Here is a 21,256-nt window from a genome sequence, read left to right as displayed (position 1 = left end):
TAAATGCTTGAAATAATGACTTAAATTCTCCCTCCGAATCTGCGAGGGTTAGGGGCAGAGCTGGCCTGCGAATGTGGAAAATTTGTGAATAACTTTTTGGGCCGACTCTGACCCACCCTGCCTCCCTCCTGCGTTCGGACCTCCCCAGACCTCACCTGGTGATCTAGCGGTGACGTGGGGCAGGAGCGATCTTCCTATGCTCCTGCCCCGTGCAGAGTCATCATTGAAAATGGCTGCCTTGAGTTCCTTTGGTCTCACGAGACTACAACGGGAACTAACAGCAGCTATTTTTTTTATGATGGCTCTGCACGTAGGAAGATCGCTCGTGCCCCGCGTCACTGCTAGACCACCAGGTAAGGTTCTGGACGTGGATATTCAGCTTTTAAATATTAGGGAGAGGTCTGGGGCAAAAAATTGCGAATAACCGAATTCGCGGGTTCTAAACCTGCTGTTTCAGAGGGAGAAGTGTACATGTATGTGTGCATGTATGCATCTAAATACCAAATATCTGCTTTTTGGGGTACAGCACTGCGTATGCCTGGTAGCGCTATAGAAATGATAAGTTGTAGTAGTAAGTGGTATTCTATAAATAGTCAGAGCAAATCAATACCTCCCCTTAGAAAAACTTAGAACTCCCAAGCATAAATCATAACAAAGAGGTGCTGCAAACGTAGCAAACTGAAAGAAAAGGCCTGTTATATAGGCGGGGAAACCCATTCCACCATCCATCCATCATAGGCAGAAAAAACTTCTGTTGCTATGAACATGCACCCTCTGTGAGACAAAAAGGTCTAATTCAAAAACCAGAGGAAAAACACGTTTCTAATCTGGGCAAAAGAAAAGTAGCACATAAAACTATCTGCCACGAGCCAGCCTACGATCGTTTCGTAGCCTAAAACGCTACTTTTTCAGGGCCATCCTCATGCAAATAGCACCACAACAGTTCAATGTGCCAATCCTCTGCGTCCCACGAAGATCTATTCTATAAATATACACATAACTTGCGTGGTATGTATTTGACATGTGGGTGGTGTTTGAGTGGAGAGAGGGTGGGGAGTGAAGTTATTCAAGTGACGTATAGAAGACTATCAGTTATATGCATATCTCTTCAACTCATAAGAACATAAGATTAAGAATAGCCTTACTGGGTCAGAGCAATGGTCCATCAAGCCCAGTAGCCCGTTCTCATGGTGGCCAATCCAGATCACTAGTACCTGGCCAAAACGCAAGGAGTAGCAATATTCCATGCTACCAATCCAGGGCAAGCAGTGGCTTCCCCCATGTCTTTCTCAATAACTGACTATGGACTTTTCCTCCAGGAACTTGTCCAAACCTTTCTTAAAACCAGCTACGTTATCCGCTCTTACCATATCCTCTGGCAACGCTTTCCAGAGCTTAACTATTCTCTGTGTTCTATGGCTGGTGTAAGACGCTCATCCCTAAGTCCATGTAAACCCCAGTGACCCTAGTGCTCAGGAAAAGGATTTATGTGTTGTCATTCGTACACTGAAACCCTCTGGCCAGGGTGCGGCAGTAGGTGCAACAAATGCTCCGATGCCCATTAAATCCCTATGAGCATTGGAGTGATTACCACAACAGCAGCCAGTATCATGGTTTCGTAAAAGGAGCCCTTATTAACCTATGTTCAGAGGTTTTAGCTATAGTTCCTTACCCTATCTGCCTAATCATTCCTTCTATAATTCCCTATCTGAGCAGCGTGTATAGATTCACCCTTTTTGTCCTGTTTGTCTTTCACCAGTGACCTAGTAAGGGGGGTACGAGGGGGCGGACCGCCCCAGGCGCAGCTTTCTCGGGGTGCCGGCACCCCTCCTCTTCTCTGCCCCTTCCCACTCCTCCCCCTGCCATGCCCATGCCCGCACCACTTCTCCATCCCTTTTTAACATCAGTGCACGCAACGACAAACTTTATGCTTTACATCAGCTTCGGCGCTTTCTCTGATGTCACTTTCAGGAGAAAGTGACGTCAGAGAGAGCTCCGAAGCAGATACGGGCAGAAAGCTTGTCGCTACTCGCGTTGAAGTTAAAAAGGGATGGGGAAAGGGGCGTGGGTGCATGGCAGAGGGAACGGGGAAAGGGGTGGGAGAGAGGCACCACCACCCCAGGCGCCGGTCACCCTCACTCCGCCACTGTCTGTCACAATTAGGTTGTATGCTCTCTTGAGCAGGGACTGCCTCTAGTTAATGTACAACGCTCTGGAACGCGTTGCCAGAGGATGTGGTAAGAGCGGATAGCTTAGCTGGTTTTAAGAAAGGTTTGGACAAGTTCCTGGAGGAAAAGTCCATAGTCTGTTATTGAGACATGGGGAAGCCTCTGCTTGCCCTGGATCGGTAGCATGGAATGTTGCTACTCTTTGGGTTTTGGTCAGGTACTAGTGACCTGGATTGGCCACCGTGAGAACGGGCTACTGGGCTTGATGGACCATCGGTCTGATCCAGTAAGGCTATTCTTATGTTCTAATGCTGCGTGTATCTGATAGTGTTATAGAAATGATTAGTAGCAGTAGAATGGCTCAGTGTCACAGATGGATTTCTGTGAAGCTCTGGAGACATCTTATGGCCACTTAAAAAATGGCAGGGCTCTGACATGGCTTTCTTTGTTTCTTCAGATACATAGGTAATATAAAGAAATATTATAGGCAATATTATATATTATAAGTAATATAAAGAAATAAAACAAAAACCAAAGGAAATAAGGTAATACCTTTTTTATTGGACTAATTCAATGCATTTTATGATGAGCTTTCGAAGGTAACCCTTCTTCTTCAGATCAGAAATAAGCAAAGGTTGACAAATATCAGCGCATATAAGGAAAACATGAAAGTATTTTAGGGATAATAATAATAATAAAAAAATTTATTTTTATATACCGCCATACCCGAGAGTTCTAAGCGGTTCAAAACAATTGGATAAGATACAAACATTACAAATGATTTAAAAAGACAGCAATTGAAGACATCTAGTGGAAGAAATACATAAAATATAAAGTGCATGCAGTATAAAAGAATGCGGAGAATTTGACAAAGCAAGATAAAAATATAAAAAAGGATTAAGACCCTGGCCTATTAAATAATTGAGTTTTTATCTGTTTTCTAAAATCCAGGTAAGAAGAGGCTTCTAACACACACTGGGCAAGCCAAATATTTAATTTAGCTGCCTGAAAGGCAAAGATTCTTTCACAAAACCTTTTATACTGGCAAAATTTTACTGAGGGATAGGCGAACAGATGTAATCTTCGAGAACTCTTGTTTGTATAACTCAGATTAAAATGAGAGTTTAGGTAACTCGGAAGCATACCGAATGTTATTTTATAACAGAAACAAGAAAACTTGAACAGAACTCTGGATTCAAATGGAGCCAATGGAGCTTTTGATAGGGGGGGCTGATAGGACGAGGGAGGGGTGGATAGGTGGGCAGGAAAGAGAGAAAGGTGGCAGAGCAGTTTTAAATGTTTTTGTAGTGGGAAAGGAAGCTTAGATCTCTGTTAAGTCCTGTCTGGTAGGTGTCAAAGTATTTTATCATTTTGATTTCAAAGGTTTTACCTTCTTAGATTGTCTAAAGTTCCCTTTTAGCATTCATACCATAAAATCACTGGCGCAGTGGTCAGTTTTTCCAAAGTGTTGTCTGACAGAGGTGACATCCTGTCGGATATTACAATTTTTAATATGATATCTATTTAAGTTGATTCTGGTCTTTTGCATTTGACTTGTTTCCCAATGTAACATCTGTCTTTGCACCTTTTGCACTGAATGATGTATACCACATTAGAAGATGAACATGTGAAGGATCCCTTTATGCTGCATGTTTTTCCCATATGAGTGACCGTGGGATCCTTTGAGACGTGCTCGCAGTTTGCAGTTTGCCACACCACATAGACAGTAACATAGTAACGTAGTAAATGACAGCAGATAAAAACCTGAATGGTCCATCCAGTCTGCCCAACCATACATGCTCTGTAAATTAATCATTTAATTTAAATGGCCCTTTTTCTTAGATATTTCTGGGCCAGAAACCCAGAGCTCTGGCTGGCAGTGTGCTTAGGAAAGTTCTACTGGAAAGTTCTTTTTATTATATAGACTTACACCAAAAAAGCATTACAATTCAATACATTACAAAGTGACAGCAGCAAATATCATACAAATAATACAACCATAAACTGACATTTCACTATCCCCACACCAAACCTGTACATATGAAACTAAACATCCCCAAACCCTGTACACAAAATGACTAGAAACCCCCCCTCCCTCCCAGCAATAAATTAACATAAATACAAAAACTCAGTTAAAACAAAAACTGTAACACGCGTCAGGGAGGCCGAAGCCACACCCCCTTCCACAATAAACGCCACTGCTGTTCACTCCTCCTTTTTCTATCTGCTTCTGCAACTTGGCACACTGCCCGCACCACATCCATCGCCACTGTGTCCGGTGCCAGCTGTCGCTGCCTCAGCGACATCTGGCAACGTGCCATCCAAATGAAATACTTCAGTATGGATAAAATAATAAAAAAAAGTTTCACCATACACCCTCTTCCCCCCACCACCCCAATAAACCCAATCCGCATAACTCAGACTTTCAAACAAACCCACCTGAAACCCCAAATCCCTGGCCACCCTCCTCCCCACCTCAACTGAAAAGGGGCAAAAACACAAAAAATGTTCCATTGTCTCTAACACTCCCTGGCACTCCCCCCTTGGACACTCCCTATCAGTCACAGGTCTACACTTTAGATTTGCCCGGACATACATCTTGCCATGCAGTGCCAGCCATGCCACATCGAAGTACTTAGGGGGCAGGCGTGGCATCGCCACATAACGTAGTGCCTGCTGTTGACGTATCTCCGGGCAATCCTTCAGCAGAGGTTCCACTGCATAACACTGGTGCAGCACTCTTTCCGTCCATGTCTTCCTCCCTTCATCCACCGTTACCCTCCAACTCCTAACTAAACGGGCCATGTCCGCCTGACCCGGCACCCCTGCCAAAACCCCCACCACCCGCTTCTTCCCTATTTCCACTCCCCCCCAACCAGTCTTTCCAAAACACCCTAACATGTACCCCATGTTTGAACACTTTCTACCCATGCCACCCTTTCCTGCTGTCCCCTCACCAACCCCCCCAAATGAAACTGGAGGAAGAGGGAGGAGAAAAAAAGAATGGGGTTCACCATCCCCAAGCCCCCTTGTTCTTTTGCCAAATACGTTACTCCCCTCTTTATTGGATTTAAGCGGTTACCCCAGAGGCACTGAAAAAAAAAGACTATACATCGTAGCGTGCAACCCCTGCGGGAGCAAACACACATAACTAAGGAATAAGAACAAAGGAACCAAATATACTTTCATTAGATGCACCCGTTCCAGAAATGTCAGCTTCCACTGCTTCCAGGCTTCCACCTTCTGCCGCCCTTCCTGGATTTTTCCCTTCCAATTCTCCATTTGATACGCCTCATCCCCACTGAAGACAACCCCCAGCACCCTTACCCTCCCCTCTGGAGGCAAGAACCCACTTGTACTCTCCACCTCCCATGCCGGATCCCCGAGTTTCAACAAATGACTCTTTTCCTGGTTAATGCACGCCCCTGTGGCACCTGAATACTCTCCCAGTTTTTCCTCCATCCACCTAAACTCTCTATTTGAAGACACAAACACAGAGATGTCATCGGCATATGCCACCACCCTGACCTTTGTGCCTTCCCCCATATCTATCCCTGTTAAACCCCCATCCTTCTCCAGCCGCTGCAGCAATGGATCGATGGCAAATACATATAGCAATGGACTTAAGGGACAGCCCTGTCTCACCCCTTTCCCAATGGAGAAACGCTCCCCCTCCACCCATTCACCAAGGGAAAGGTTGCTGCCTCCCTATACAGAGTCTTCAACCCCTCCACAAACTGCACAGGAATCCCATACTTTGTAAGAACCCCCCACAAATATTTGTATGGCACCCTATCAAAGGCTGTGGCTTGGTCCAAACTAACAAGCACTCGCCCCCCCTGGGCCCTCCGACCCCTCTCAACTGCCTCTCTTACTGTTACTGCTGCTTCTATCGCCCCCCTCCCCTGCACGCCACACATCTGTGCTGGTGCCAGTACTGATGCCGTCACCTCTCCCAGTCTTGCACACATCATCTTTGCTAAAATTTTCCTATCTGTATTAAGCAAAGATATCGGCCTCCAATTTCCCACCCTTGACCCTTCCTTCCCTGGCTTCGCAATCAAAACCAATACCGCCTCCCTCATGGACCTCGGCAGAACAGGCTGACAGCTAAGCTCCGTAAACAGCCGCACCAAGAAAGGTATCATCTGCTCACAAAATGTCTTAAAAAACTCGTCTGTCAACCCATCTGGACCGGGTGATTTCCCTCTGGTCAGGCTGGCTATCGCCCGTCTTACCTCCTCCACCGTCCATGGGCCATTCAGCGCTTCTGCCTGCTCCTCTGTTAACCCTCCCCCCACCCCGGGGTCCCCTCTATATATTCCTCCTACCCCTCTCTTTCCTCTTGCCCAACTTCAAAGAGCCCCCCAAAATGCTCTCCCACCACCCTCAATATCCCTTCTCGTGACTCCTGCTCTATCCCCTCATTGTCCCACAAACTCCCCACCTTCCGCCGCCTGACCCTCTCTTTGCATGCCCTGAAAGGGTCTGGTGAGATGAAATGCCCATAGTCCCTCTCCCACACTAAGGACCTATATCTATCATACTGTAGTGCTTCAATTTTTCCCTTGAGTACCTGAATTCCCTCCCCCTTTTCACCCCCTTCCATCCTCCAATTTAATTCCTTCCTCAGGGCTACCAGCCTCCCCTCCCTATTTTGTGATGCCCTCCTACTTATTTTCTTGAAAAAACCCTTGATCCTACCCTTCACAACCTCCCACCATCCCCCCAATGACCCATACGCACTTACAGTAGACAGCTGGACTGTCCAGAACTCCCTAAAGGCCTCCTGTACACTCTCTTCCTGGAGCCATGCATTGTTGAGCCTCCACAGACTCCTACCCATAACTGGGTTCTTCCCCCCTACCTGTATGCTCACCAAAGCGTGATCTGTAAATTCAACATGCTGCACTTGGGGAGGGTCCTGACAGTCTTCCCTCCTTACAAAAAACCTGTCGCTACGACTGCGGCATTTCCCCCTGCCAAACGTAAACCCCCCTTGCTTCCCAAAAACTGTATAAATATCAACCAGCCCTGCCCCCTCCCCCACCTGTTTCAAAAATAATTCATCATATCCTAAAGAAAATTTCTTCCCTTCCCTATCCTCCTGCCTCACCACTGCATTAAAATCCCCTCCCCACACCACCCTCCTGGCCGTGTATAAATATGGTCTGATCCGGGAGATTAGAGCTTTACGCTCCCACTTCCTCTGAGGACCGTAGATGTTCACCAACCTTACCTCCTCTCCCTCCACCCTTACATCCAATATCTGCCCCCTCCCCCCACCCAATTCCACCACCCTATGCACTTCCACCGCCCTGGAGTTAAACAGAATTGCCACTCCCCCATAAGCCTCCTGGGCTAATACCCAGTATGGCGGCCCCCATTTCCAGTCCCTTTTAGCTTTCCACAATAAACTTGGGTGGTCAACCCTTGTTTCTTGCAACATGATAACATCCAATTGTTTGGAAGCCAGGAACTCATAAACCAGAAACCGCTTTCTCTCCGTTCGGAGACTAGCAACATTGAAAGTTGCAATATTCAAACCGGGACCCCCCATCATGACACTAATTTAGATTTCTTCCCCCCCTTCTCTCCGCTCCCTTCTTCCATTCCCCTGTTCACCACCACCCCTGGCGGGACCGCCTCGCCCTCCGCCAGAATCAACTCTTCCCCAATTCCTTCCCTTTCCTTATCTTCCCCTTCCTTAATCACATCCCTCCCAACCAGCAAAACATCCCCTCCATCTACTTCCATACCCTCCTTCCCACCCACCTCTGTATTTAGAAAAGCCCCTCCCCATCCCCTTCCTCTCCCACTGTCTCAACCCGCAACCTCTCCAGAATTACCGCCGCATATTCCTGCTGCCCTCCCTCCTGACCTTTCTTCCCTTTCCTCTTCTGGGACACCCCACCTCCATCCTCTTCCTCCTGTGCCAATACACTAAACCTATTAGTATCCTCAACCCTATCTCCCCTTCTTTTCCTCTGGTGTTTCCCCACCTTCTTACTACGTACCTTTTCCCATGTACCCTCATCCCCACCCCCACCCTCTCTCTCCCCCTCTGCTTCCTGCACCAGCCCTTCACCCTGCCTCACCTTTTCCTGGCTATCTTCCTGACCACCCTCCTGATCCCGTTCCTCCTCCTGGGCCCGCTCCTGCGGTTCCTCCCCTCCCCCATCATTTTCCTCTCGCCACCTGTTATGTGCAGCCCTCGGACAAATGCTGAACGGGTGTCCCAGACATCCACACAAGTTGCACCGAATGAGGTCACACTCCCCCCCAATATGCCCCTTCCCTCCACATTTTACACACATCAGGGTAGGACACACCATACTTAGATGCCTAAATGATCCACATCGAAAACATACCCTGGGCTGCCCCTTGTAAAAACATTGGATGCGCTCTCTCCCAATGTATGCCACTGGTGGAACATGCTGTATCACATTACCCACTTGACTTAGCTTCATGCTGGCTGTCCATCCACCAGCCCAGACCCTACTCGGGTCCATGATCTTCACTAATGGAGTCCGAAGCACCCCATACCGATTCAACCAGTATGTCAGGTCTGAACTGGGGATGGACTCATTTATCACCAACACTGTCCCTTGCACAAGGTCAGGCTTACTCACAGGTATGGCTTTAAATTCTGCCCACTGCTGCCTCCCCCTCACCCCCTCATATTTTTCCCAAAATAACTCTAAACCCTTCTGTCTCTGGAAACTGATGTCATACTCCGGGACCATTACCGGATGAATACAGGCATACAGGTCCTCAGGGATGAAGCCCAACTCCAGAACCATTCTCAACACCCTGTCCCTTGTTGGCATATTGCCCACCCCCACCCACTTCAACTGAACCACATTTCTTCTCTTGAAAATACCCCCCTCTCCTCCTCCCCCGCTACCCCACCCCCCACCACCATTCCCATTCCCTCCACCATCCTCCCTCCTCCCCCCACTCTCCCCTTGCGCATTCCCCCTCCCCCGATTCCTACCCCCTGTCCCGATCCCCCTGCCACCACATCTGCAAAAGATATTCCCCGTTTAACCTCTTTCCGGGCACCATGCCCACCACCACCAGATCCCCCACCCTCTCCCACCCCCTCCCCCTCCCCAACACCCCCATTCACATCCATAGGGATCTGTCCTGCATTCAGTTCTTTCAACTGCAGTTCTTTAGAACAAGGCAAAACTTGCTTTGTCCATTGCTGCCGTTGTGGCAGCACAGCTTCATCACCTACAGCCACCTCCTGCTGTATTTCTCTCTGTAGATTCTCAGGTTCCAGCTCCTGACTCCACTCCACTCCTTCCAACACACTGGAAACACCTCTTTGCTGTACTCTGCACTTTGAATTAGGCTGAGTTCCCTCAGCACAGCTCAGAGAAGACTCCACCCCTTTCTCAGTCACATTCTCAGTCACATCCTCAGTCACACAAAAGATTCCACCCACCAGTTCTTGGGAACTCCTCCCCTGAGCTGCATTCTGGGATTTTCCTTGCCCATGGAACTCAGGTGTTTCCAATCCAGGCTGCTGATCAATCACTTTCAAATCACATTCCTCCTCCTCCTCCAAGAATTTTAGCAAGTTACTGGGCAAACTAGTCTCAGCTGCCTGCTGTTCCAGCACTCCCTCAGGTGCTTTTATTAAAGTTTGTGGTAGCTCAATTTCTATTTGTGGTTTCTCAGTCCCTGCTAATACTTGCTCAAATTCTATATGAAGTTTTTCAGTCCCTGCTTGTTCCAGGTAGTTCACTCTTTGTGTGGCTTTCTTCTTCCTGCGCTCCTTTGTCTGCCCCTCCTCCACTCTGGTTTCTGCTGTGTCTGCACTCTTTTCCCAGCTGTATCCCAACTTTTCTCCAGTAGCCTCCCAACTTTTCTCCAGTAGCCTCTGTGGTAGCTTTTTCTTCCACTGCTGTGGGAGTTTCCTGCACTTCTTCCAACTGTCCTGCTTCTGCACAGGGTTCTTCTGCAGAAACTGCTGCCTGTAATTTCTCCTGGTGTCCCTGCAGCCCTGCCATTCTCTCTCTGTTCTGATACACTTCAGCCATGGGGTTAGACACATCTTTTGTAATACCAGCCATCTCTGTTATGCAGTTCGCCACCTGCCGCTGAAGGTATTGCTGTTCTTTCTTATACTTTTTCTTTTACTTCTCTGGAGCCAGCTTATACAGAGTGGACACCATACGATGTTTCTTTTGTAAGTCCTGCAGCTTTTTCTCCAGTCCAGCCATCCCCTTAACTGTTAATATGGCTCTTGTGGCCAAATCCATGTCCTTCTCCACCTCCTCCTCCCCACTGAAAATATCCTCCTCTGACCCTTGTGAGTCCTCCATATCCTCCACCACTGTAACAGCCTGGGCTTTCTTCCTGCCCATCTCCACCTCCAACTCCCAGGCCCTGCCAGACCCCTGATGTACCTTCATGCTCCTTGGTATCAATTCTGGAACAGGAACCCTTCCTCTAGGAGCTCTGGGGTCTGGCTCTTCTGGCCTCCTCCAGCCTGATGGCCCAGGCTTTTCACCATCTGGTTCCCTCCTTCCTTCCATAGTAGGCCCTCCAAACCAGGATCTTCCCTGGGAAGGGACCCCAGGCTTCATAGCTCTGCCTGGGGCACAGAGCTAGGCCCAGCTCCCACCTTCCACAGGCCTCTGGGTCTCAGTTGCAGCTCTCTCTTCAGCTCCTCTCACAACCACAGTCACACACAGACTGGTTCCATCTACTGGAGTCTCCGTCAAAGCTCACTCCAGCCCATCTAAATTATCTTAGCCATATACAGGACACAGACCGTGCAAGTCTGCCCAGTACTGGTCTTCGTTCCTTTAATATGTGCCCAATATTTTCTGATTAGATATCCTCTGTGTTCATCCCATGCTTTTTGAACTCTGTCACCATTTTCCTCTCCACCACCTTCCTCGGGAGCGCATTCCATGCATCAACCACCCTCTCCATAAAGAAGAATTTCCTAACATTACTCTTGAGTCTACCACCTCTCACCCTTAAATGAGGCCCTCTGGTTTTACCATTTTCCTTTCTCTGGAAAAGATTTTGTTTTACGTTAATACCTTTCAAGTGTTTGAATGCCTGAATCATATATTTCCGGCCCTCCTTTCTCTAAGGTATACATATTCAGGGCTTCCAGTCTCTCCTCATATGTCTTTTGGTGCAAACCTCCTACCATTTTTGTCGCCTTTCTCTGGACTGCTTCAAGTCTTCTTATGTCCTTTGCCAGATATGGATCTCTAAAACTGAACACAATACTCCAAGTGGGACCTCACCATCAACCTGTACTGGGGCATCAACACCTTCTTTCTTCTATCGGTCACGCCTCTCTCTATACATTCTAGCATCCTTCTGGCAACAACCTTCGCCTTGTCACACTGTTTCTTTGCCTTTAGATTTTCAGACACTATCACCCCAAGGTCTCTCTCCCCAACCGTGCATATTAGCCTCTCACCTCCTAGCACATACGGCTCCTTCCGATTTCTAATCCCCAAATGCATTACTCTGCACTTCTTTGCATTGAATTTTAGTTGTCAGATATTAGACCATTCCTGTAACTTTTGCAGATCCTTTTTCATGCTTTCCACTCCCTTCTTGATGTCTGCTTTGTTACAAACCTTTCCTTCTAACCCTTTGGCAATGTCGCTCACAAATATATTGAACAGGATCAGCTCCAGCACCAATCCTTTCCCATTACTCATCTTTCCTTCCTCCGAGTGAATTCAATTAACCATCACCCTCTGGTATCTATCCGTCAAACAATTTCTAATCCAGTTCACCACTTTGGGTCCTAACTTCAGTCCACCGAATTTGTTCAAGAGCCTTCTATGAGGAACCATGTCAAAGGCTTTGCTGAAATCTAAGTAATTACCTCTAGCATACGCCCTTGATCCAATTTTCTGGTCACCCAATAAAACATTCAATTAGATTTCTTTGGCACGAATTATCTTTAGTAAAACCATGTTGCCTCGGATCCTGTAACCCATTAGATTCTAGGAATTTCACTATTTTTTCTTTCAGCAACGCTTCCATTATTTTTCCAGTTACCAAAGTGAGGCTTACCTGCCTGTAGTTTCCTGCTTCATCTCTGCAACCAATTTTGTGAATAGGGACCACATCCACTCTTATTCAATCCCCAGGAGCCATTCCCATCTCTAAAGATTAGTTGAACAAATCTTTTATAGGACCTGCCAGAACCTCTCTGAGCTCCCTCAATATCCTGGAATGGATCCCATCCGGTCCCATTGCTTTGTCCCACCTTCAATTTTTCAAGTTGTTCATAAACACTTTCTTCCGTGAACGGCACAGCATCTACTCCATTCATGTGTGTAACTTTGCCAGACAATCTTGGTCCTTCTCCAGGATCTTCTTCCGTGAACACAGAAGTATTTGTTTAGCATGTTTCCTTTTTCTTTATCACTCTCCACATATCGATATACATCATCTTTTAGTCTCGCAATTCCATGTTTCATCTTCTTTCTTTCACTAATATATCAGAAAAAAATCTTGTCTCCCTTTTTTACATTTCTAGCCATTTGCTCTTCTGCTTGCGCTTTCGCCAGACCTATCTCTCTCTTATGGCTTCTTTCAGTTTCACCTGGTAGTCCTTTCTGTACTATGAGGAGCTTGCTTTTTACCAATTTTTGTTTCAGATTAGGTGCTTAACGGCTCAGAATTATTTTGAAAGATCTTTGAAAAATACCTTTTGTTATTCTTTAGTATACTGTCATGTCAACAGCTGATTTACAGTCGACTCTGGCATGAAGCGTACTGAGATACTCAGAAGTACCAGAGAAACAGGCAGACAACAATCCAGTTATTGGTAACTTGGGTGACGCAAATTTAGATGCAATCTGAGACCCGAGAGTTGCGAATCAGAATTAAGGAGGAACATAGGAGCCAGCTTTTTAACCCTTTAATTGGCAGATGGTGAAATGGCTGCTTTACGTAACTTGATGTTGAACGAGAGCAACAGTGTCAAGTAAACAGGCATTTGGAGATGCAGATCTCCCATAAGGGCCATAGAAGACACATGTTGCTTCTGAGCAACAATGCCAAATAAAGGGTTAAAAATGATTGGGGATGCTAAAACCAGTGGAAATGACCCTTCCTTTGACACAGTCAAAGAGTTTGCTAAATATAGGGGGTGGTCATGCACCCTCAGCCTCCCACAGAGATGGCTTCTGTGAGGAGGAACACATGGATCTTTGGATCTAGTAAAACTCTCCAAGCAGATCTGTAGATTACGTGCATTACCTCTGAGAATTTCTCACTAATCCTTATTGTTCCTAATTGTGTTGAAACTATTCAAGATAGCCAGCCATTAAAAGAAAATGAGCATGCATTAATAAAAGGCCTCATAAGTAGGGTGAAGCAATTTTCAGATCTATTTAATAATTTTTATCTGCATACTGTAATTTAGCATTCTAAAGTTTGTTCTCTTTCAAGTCAGAAAAAAATTAAATGCATTCCAGATCCACTGTGCACTTTTAGCTGCATTTAGAAGACGTGATCCCAAGGGTGTGTTTTGGTCAGGCCTGGAAAATAAGACATTGATTGCATTTTCTAATCCATGAACATTATTTTCCATGAAAAGTCTATTCATATAAAAAGTGTGTATACCAGTCCCTGGTTACTAATTATCAGCGGCGAGTTTCTGAGAGAAAGTTCTCATTTAGGAAGTACATTTGTAAGGATTTGGGACTTGTATGCCGCCTTTTTGTAGTTTTACAACCACATTTAAAGCGGTTTACATACAGGCACTTCAAGCATTTTCTCTATCTGTCCTGAATGTAAACCGCTTAGATAATCTCCATTGATAGGTGGTGTATGAATAACTGATAAATAATAAATAAAATTATAAATTATAAAATTGTACACCTGCATATCATGTTGCAGCTATACACATGGAAGTGGGGCCCAAATTCTCTGGCAAAGGCAGGCGCCATAAATGTAGGCCAGGGTTTCCAAGGCCTACATTTCCGGTGCTTATCTTTGATTTGAATCGCACATACGTAGGCGCTTTATGGCGTCTAATACCACGTCCAGCATTAGCCACGCCTACAGTGGCATAAGGTACGATTCCAGTGCTATTTTTTTTAGGTGCTAGTAGGCGCCTTGAAATCTCTTTTACGTCTTCTATGAAACAGTGTTTTGGACTTAACAGACACTGGTACGGTGCCTACTGGTGCCTATTTAAGGTGCTATTTAGAGAATATGGGCCTGTGTGCATACTTTTAACCCTAGTTCAAATTCTGTATGTCACTTAAAAAAAATCAATGCTGAAAAGGTCGGTGCTTAGAGTGATTCTAAACACCACCTCAGGGATTAGGGGCAGTTTATAGAATCATGTGTAGCACATATTTGCATGACTAACATTTAGGGGTAGGCATTTATGCCACTGAAAACCAGGCCTAAACACCTGCCCCTAAATTGTGCGTGGATTGGGCATATTCTATAACAATGTACCTAAATTTTATTTTATTTTTTTTAAATCATATTTATTAAGTTTGCAAAAAAGAATACAAGGAAGTAATACAAGAGAAGACGTCAGGAAAAGCAGTAAAATGAACAAAGCTTGCAACCAGAACAATGACAGAAAAAACCCCCATCATCATTAGTAACATGTCATCCCAACCCCCAACCGCCCTTCGTTCCCAACCCAGGACTGTGGTCAGAAGATTGCCAATGAGTCAAGTCATGGCATGCTAAGTAAGATTCGACTTCAGGTATGTGGGGTTAAGGTATCCAAAAAGGGCTTGCAAATAAATGGCGAGATCCTAGCAAGGACTGTTGCAGAACGGGACTTAGGGGTGATCATCAGTGAAGACATGAAGACTGCCAATCAAGTGGAGCGGGCTTCATCTAAGGCTAGGCAGATCATAGGATGTATATGTAGGAGTTTCGTCAGCCGTAAGCCTGAAGTCATTATGCCATTGTATAGATCCATGGTGAAGCCCCATCTGGAATATTGCATACAATTCTGGAGGCCTCATTACCGCATGGATGTACTGAGGCTTGAGTCAGTCCAGCAAATGGCCACCCGGATGGTCTCGGGACTCAAGGATCTCCTGTACGAGGAACGGCTGGATAAATTACGGCTATACTCACTCGAGGAACGCAGAGAGAGGGGAGACATGATCGAGACGTTCAAGTACCTCAAGGGCCGTATCGAGGTAGAAGAGGATATCTTCTTTTTCAAAGGTCCGACGGCGACAAGAGGACATCAATGGAAAATCAGGGGGGAAATTGCACGGCGACACCAGGAAATACTTTTTCACCGAAAGAGTGATTGTTCGCTGGAATAGACTTCCACTTCAGGTGATTGAGGCAAGCAGCGTGCCTGATTTTAAGAAGAAATGGGATCGTCACGTGGGATCTCTGCACAGAGTTAAATAGGGGAGGGTCATTGGGGTGGGCAGACTAGATGGGCCGCGGCCCTTATCTGCCGTCTTTTTCTATGTTTCTATGTTTCTGGCGACCCTGTTTAGTGTCCCAGTCAGGCAATTGCATACTTTCCATTGTCAAGAGATGTAACATACGGGAACGCCAATGGCTGTATGTAGGGCTCAGGGGCCCTATCCAAAGAAAAAGTATGACTTTCAAACCTGATAAAATCACTCACTGAAGAAAGCCTTTAAGGCCGCTGGGAATAGGATGCTGAAGGTCAAAAAGCCAAAAAAGGCTATCAGCTATTGCAGTGCCATCTGGTGAATGTACCTAACTTTTAAGGACGCCCCTGACCTGCCCATGAAGAGGGATATATAATAGGTCAAAAAATATGATCATGTTACCCCACTTCTTTGAGAGTTACACTGGTTACCGGTCTCTCACCGAACTACATATAAAATTTTCCTTCTAACTTTTAAAGTCAAGACCTCTCACCTTCCTGTCTTTCTAGATAAATATCTCATTCCACACTCCCCTCCTAGGGTCCTTAGATCTACGAATCAAAACCTATTGACAGTATCTTCAATCAAGGATCTATACTATACTAGAAATTCCATTTTCTCATTAGTTGCACCCTCGCTTTGGAATGCAATGCCATTTTATCTCCGCAATGAAAATTTCCTAAATAAATTTAAAACAAATCTCAAAACATTTCTCTTTTAAAAAAAAAAAAAAAAATTATTTATTCATTTTTAAACGTACAATAAGTGCATCAATATAATATAACAAATAGATCATAAATATATCACTTAATAGTCATCAAGAGTACACATAAAATGCTATTAACCCCCACCCTCCCCAACCCTTCCTATTATATAATCAAACACAATGTAAAATATACATTAATAAAATAATAAAATTATCCCCCTCCCCCCTCGTAATTGAACCTGTAAATCAAGGGAAAAGAATCATTTAATCCTTGCAAAATTTTGTTAATGGCTCCCACACATTTTGAAATTTTCTAAAACACCCTCGCTGTATTGTAATATATCTTTCCATTTTATATATATGACATAGGGAATTCCACCAAAAATTATAGTTCTCTTTAAAGAAAAAAAAAAGCTTTTAAGAAGCAACATCCTTGTTTTCCTCTCGTTACTCCCCATCCCTCTACCCTTCCTTTTATTTTTATCATTGTAATTAAAACTTCCCTATCCCTTAAAACCTCTCGTTCCTAATCAGTCTTAATTCGTCTTAGTTTTAGGCTTACCCTATTTTAATTTTATCTCACCTAAATTAAAAATTTTATTAGACCTTTTTAATTTTTAATATTGTAAACCGCCCAGATACATGTGATGGTTGGCATATCAAGCCATGAATAAACTTGAAATTTGAAACTTGATACCTGGTGGAAGGAGGGATATTGTGATACAAGGGTACAAACTACATTGCATTGATAGGGTTGATCAATTGGAGGGAGTTAGATGACACTATCATATCCTTTTACTAAGGCGCATTAGCTGTTTTAGCGCACGTTAAACGCTAATGTGTCTATAGACTATAATGGATGCATTAGCGTGTAGCACGCACTAAAATGGCTAGCGCACCTTAGTAAAAGGACCCCTATATATGTCAAAGAGGAAACAAAATTGTACAGAAAACAGAATGCATCATGGAGCTCTGAGGCCTAGAAATTCCATGTGTGAAGGGAAAGAGAACAAAAGTAAGGTTACACTACTGTCCACCTGACTGGAATGAACTGACATTATGAAATGTTAACAGAAATTAGGCACACTTTGGCAACACTGTAATAATGGGCAATTTTATTTACCACAAAATCATAGCATTGCTTCTGGCGCATAAATGTGGTGGAATATCTCTAACTAAATTATGACTTCACAAAATCCATGAATTTAAAACTAAATCCATATTCATCTGGATTCTGTACCTGGCATTTAAAATTGTAATTGGAAATTTGAATATACACTCAAATTCTGCTTGTTAGGTTTTTTTTTTTTAAAAAAGGTTTGGCCAAGTTCCTAGAGGAAAAGTCCATAGTCTGCTGTTGAGAAAGACATGGGAGAAGCCACTGCTTGCCCTGGATTGGTGGCATGGAATGCTGCTACTACTGTCTACACTGAATGATCTGTAATTTTTGATGTTTATACAAGTCTTATTCGCTTTATTTTTTGTATGGTATTATTTGTAAAGCCGCCTAGGATTGGCGGTTGAGAAATTTTTTAAATAAATAAATATTTGGTTTTTTGCCAGGTACTTATGACTTGGATTGGCCTCTGTGAAGACGGGACACTGGGATAAATAGACCATTGGTTTGACCCAGGCTATTTTAAATGTTTATATATATGGGGTAAGTAACCTTGAAAGAGACCTGGGAGTGATGGTAGACACAACCTTGAAGGCGTCGGCACAGTGCGCCACAGCCTCAAGAAAAGCAAACAAAATGTTGGGTATCATTAAGAAGGGTATCACGACCAGGACGAAGGAAGTCATCCTGCCACTGTATCGTGCAATGGTGCGCCCGCATCTGGAATACTGTGTCCAGTACTGGTCGCCGTACCTCAAGAAGGACATGGCGGTACTTGAGGGAGTCCAGAGAAGAGCAACTAAACTGATAAAGGGTATGGAAAACCTCTCATATACTGACAGACTGAAAAAGCTGGGGCTGTTCTCCCTGGAAAAGCGGAGACTTAGAGGAGACATGATAGAAACCTTCAAGATACTGAAGGGTATAGAAAAGGTAGACAGGGATAGATTTTTCAGATTATGGGGAACCACAAGTACAAGGGGGCACTTGGAGAAATTAAAAGGGGACAAGTTTAGAACAAATGCCAGAAAGTTCTTTTTCACCCAGAGGTTGGTGGATACATGGAACGCGCTTCCGGAGGCTGTGATAGGCCGGAGAACGTTACAAGGCTTCAAAGAAAGTTTGGATAGGTTCCTGGAGGATAAAGGAATTGAGGGGTACAAATAGGAGTAGAGGTGGATCATAGGGATAGTCTGAGACTACTGCTCAGGAAATGAGCTTGATGGGCCGCCGTGGGAGTGGACCGCTGGGCGAGATGGACCTCTGGTCTGCCTCAGCGGAGGCAACTTCTTATGTTCTTATATAAAGTCATTAACAGTGAGAAACAAATGAAACCCATAAAACATTTTAATTTTATTTTCTAACTGTAAAACAAGCTCAACTGTGTGACTTGTAATCACTCATATTAATCAGTGAACATCAGGCTACCAACAGGCGAAAATTAAAAGGAAAAAAAACCCAGCTTGAGTCAAATCAATATGAATTCTTTTTTACCCTGCTGGTTGTAGACTGATCATAATACCATTCCATAACCAAACAATCATCTTTCTGAAGCAAGTGGCATTAGTTAATGTACAGTACGAAAGGTAATGCGATGAAATGAATGTAATAGTTTTATGCCGTACTTACAAGACACAATCCTTTCAACAGAGAGAAGGCTCTTATTGAAGAAGAGAGCACATCCTTTTTCAAGGAACAAAGTCCGAGCATTAATGTCAACATAGGCTGAACACCTGCACACAGGCACTTCCTTAAGTCAGGTTACTGTGCCCACTCTCTGCGTCAAACGGCAAAATGTCACATTTTTTTTGCATGGCCATAACATTGTGGAACTCACTCTGTAGCTGCTGAGAAAGGGCAGCACCCTCGATCAGAGAGATATGCTCCTAGAATTCAAAACATGGCCCCACAACACGCCTCGTAAACGAAAAGTACATACCCAAGAGTGAATGGCAATAGTACAGGCCCTGAGAAGGCATGCTGCAGACTGATGTGGCAGGAACAAAGTTGAAGGTTCAGCGTATAGCTCCTGGACATGGTGACGTGTCAGGGCTAAAAATGGGACCCAATTACTCTCTTTAAATCTGATAACATTCTGCCTGTGGGCTGAGTAAGATGATAGCAACAAGCTGGTTAAGCAATACCTTCTGCTTCCAGCTACAATCGAGGCAGTGAGGCATTCCTTTCAGGCTTTAATTACAGTTATAAGGGAAAAGAATGGGGATAAGAAAAAGTTGGGGTAGAACTCCAAGTTGCTTCTTTGGTGGGGGGGGGGGGGGTCAATATTCAATGAGATTTAACCAGGTAGAAAGTTTCCTACCTGGTTAAATCCTGCTGAGCACCTCATCACTGATTTCCTATGGCACCAAATAGAGCTGCTAAATACCAGCTGTGGTGTCCACGGGACTATCCGGCTAGTGCTAGTCTGGAGGATGAGTCTGGATAAAGCTGGGATTTATTTAGACCCCCTTTTATCAAGCTGCGTTAGGTTTTTTTTTTTTTTTTTTTAAATCATGGGCCGCTGCGGTAAAAGCTCTGATGCTTGGAGCTTTTACTGTAGCAACCGGCAATAAAAAAAAAACCCTAACACAGCTTGATAAAAAGGGGGTCCTAGTTAGCGGCGATTTTCAGCCTGCTAATCGGGTAAGTGCCTGGATAAAGATAGGACATAAAAAGGTTGTTCTAACTTTAACCAATCACTTCTCTGGATACTGGTCTAAGCATTGCTAGTATCTCGGTAAGTTTCAGCAGCCAGATCTGACCTGGAAATCAGGCCTGGATAGAGGCCGACACCGAATATCTGGGATTAATTTTGCTAGCAGCAGCCAGCATTTGAACACAACAGAGACGGCTGAATACCGATCTGAAAAGAATATCTTATTGAGGTCAGCAAACAAGAAGACAGACATTTCAAAAGACATATAATTTACAATGGTAAATTACAAGGCTGAAAATGTCCTACCTCATCGGTATATAATACATCCCCAGGCAATATACTCTATCCACCCGATACTCAGTGCTTTTTATAGGTGCCGACTGATTTAGGCGCTATTTAATAATAATAATAATTTTATTCTTATATACCGCCAAAGCTGTGGTAGTTCGAGGCGGTTTACAACAAGGAAGAGCCTCATGTGGGTGTCTACACTGAGGTACCTACCAGTGTCTTCCTGAAAAGTAGGCATGGTTAGAGGCAGAGTTTGGGCATGGATTGTCTTAGGTGCTGGTAGACGTATGCGCTATTCGCCAGTAAATTAGGCCTAAAAAACCCTGGCCATATGTACTGGTGTCTAACAATACAATGCCTACCGGTGCTTAAATCGAGTTAGGCACAGCTAGGTGTGATTCTACAAGTGATTGACAACCGCGCCGAGCGATCCCTAGCCGCTAGGCGCTATTTATAGAATCTGGCCCACAATGCCCGATTATGGTCTTGCTCCTCCTTTAACTCACGTGCTTCTGAAGTTTCCAGTGCTATCTTTCAGTGGCGCAGCGAGGGAGAGAGGCAGCCGGGGCGGCGTCACCGCTGCACCTTGCATCCCCCTACTCTTCCCTGCCACTTGAGTGCCGTCCCTGCGTACCTCTTGCAATGTTTGCCAGCGGGAGCAGCATCTACCAACTCCTGCTCGTGCCAGCCTCGACTCCCTTCTGATGTCACGTCCTGGTTCCGTGACCAGGAAGTGATGTCAGAAGGGAGCCGAGGCTGGCGCAAGCAGGAGGTGGAAGATGCCTCTTGCTCTGGTGAGCATTTCAAGAGGTTTGTGGGGGGGACATAGAGGAATAGAGGCATCAGCGCCCCTGCCAAGGTGACATTCAGGGCAGTGTACCCCCCCAGGCCCTTTACTACACCACTGCTATCTGTTATTCTGTA

General features: G+C 44.9%; 1 protein-coding gene across 1 annotated transcript in view; it reads right to left on the bottom strand.

Moving 5' to 3' along the window:
- Nucleotides 1-19,370, bottom strand: part of SMIM31 (small integral membrane protein 31) — a gene marked incomplete at its 3' end in the record, with an annotated part of 65,302 nt that extends 45,932 nt beyond the window's left edge. The window contains exon 1 of the mRNA XM_033941814.1: nucleotides 19,325-19,370. The remainder of the gene's footprint in view (nucleotides 1-19,324) is intronic.
- Nucleotides 19,371-21,256: the final 1,886 nt, after the last annotated feature.

This window comes from Geotrypetes seraphini, chromosome 1, assembly GCF_902459505.1.
Source record: "Geotrypetes seraphini chromosome 1, aGeoSer1.1, whole genome shotgun sequence".
Taxonomy (NCBI): Eukaryota; Metazoa; Chordata; class Amphibia; order Gymnophiona; family Dermophiidae; genus Geotrypetes; species Geotrypetes seraphini.
The sequence above is the reverse complement of the archived record's forward strand: the minus strand, read 5'-3'. Positions and strand labels throughout refer to the sequence as shown.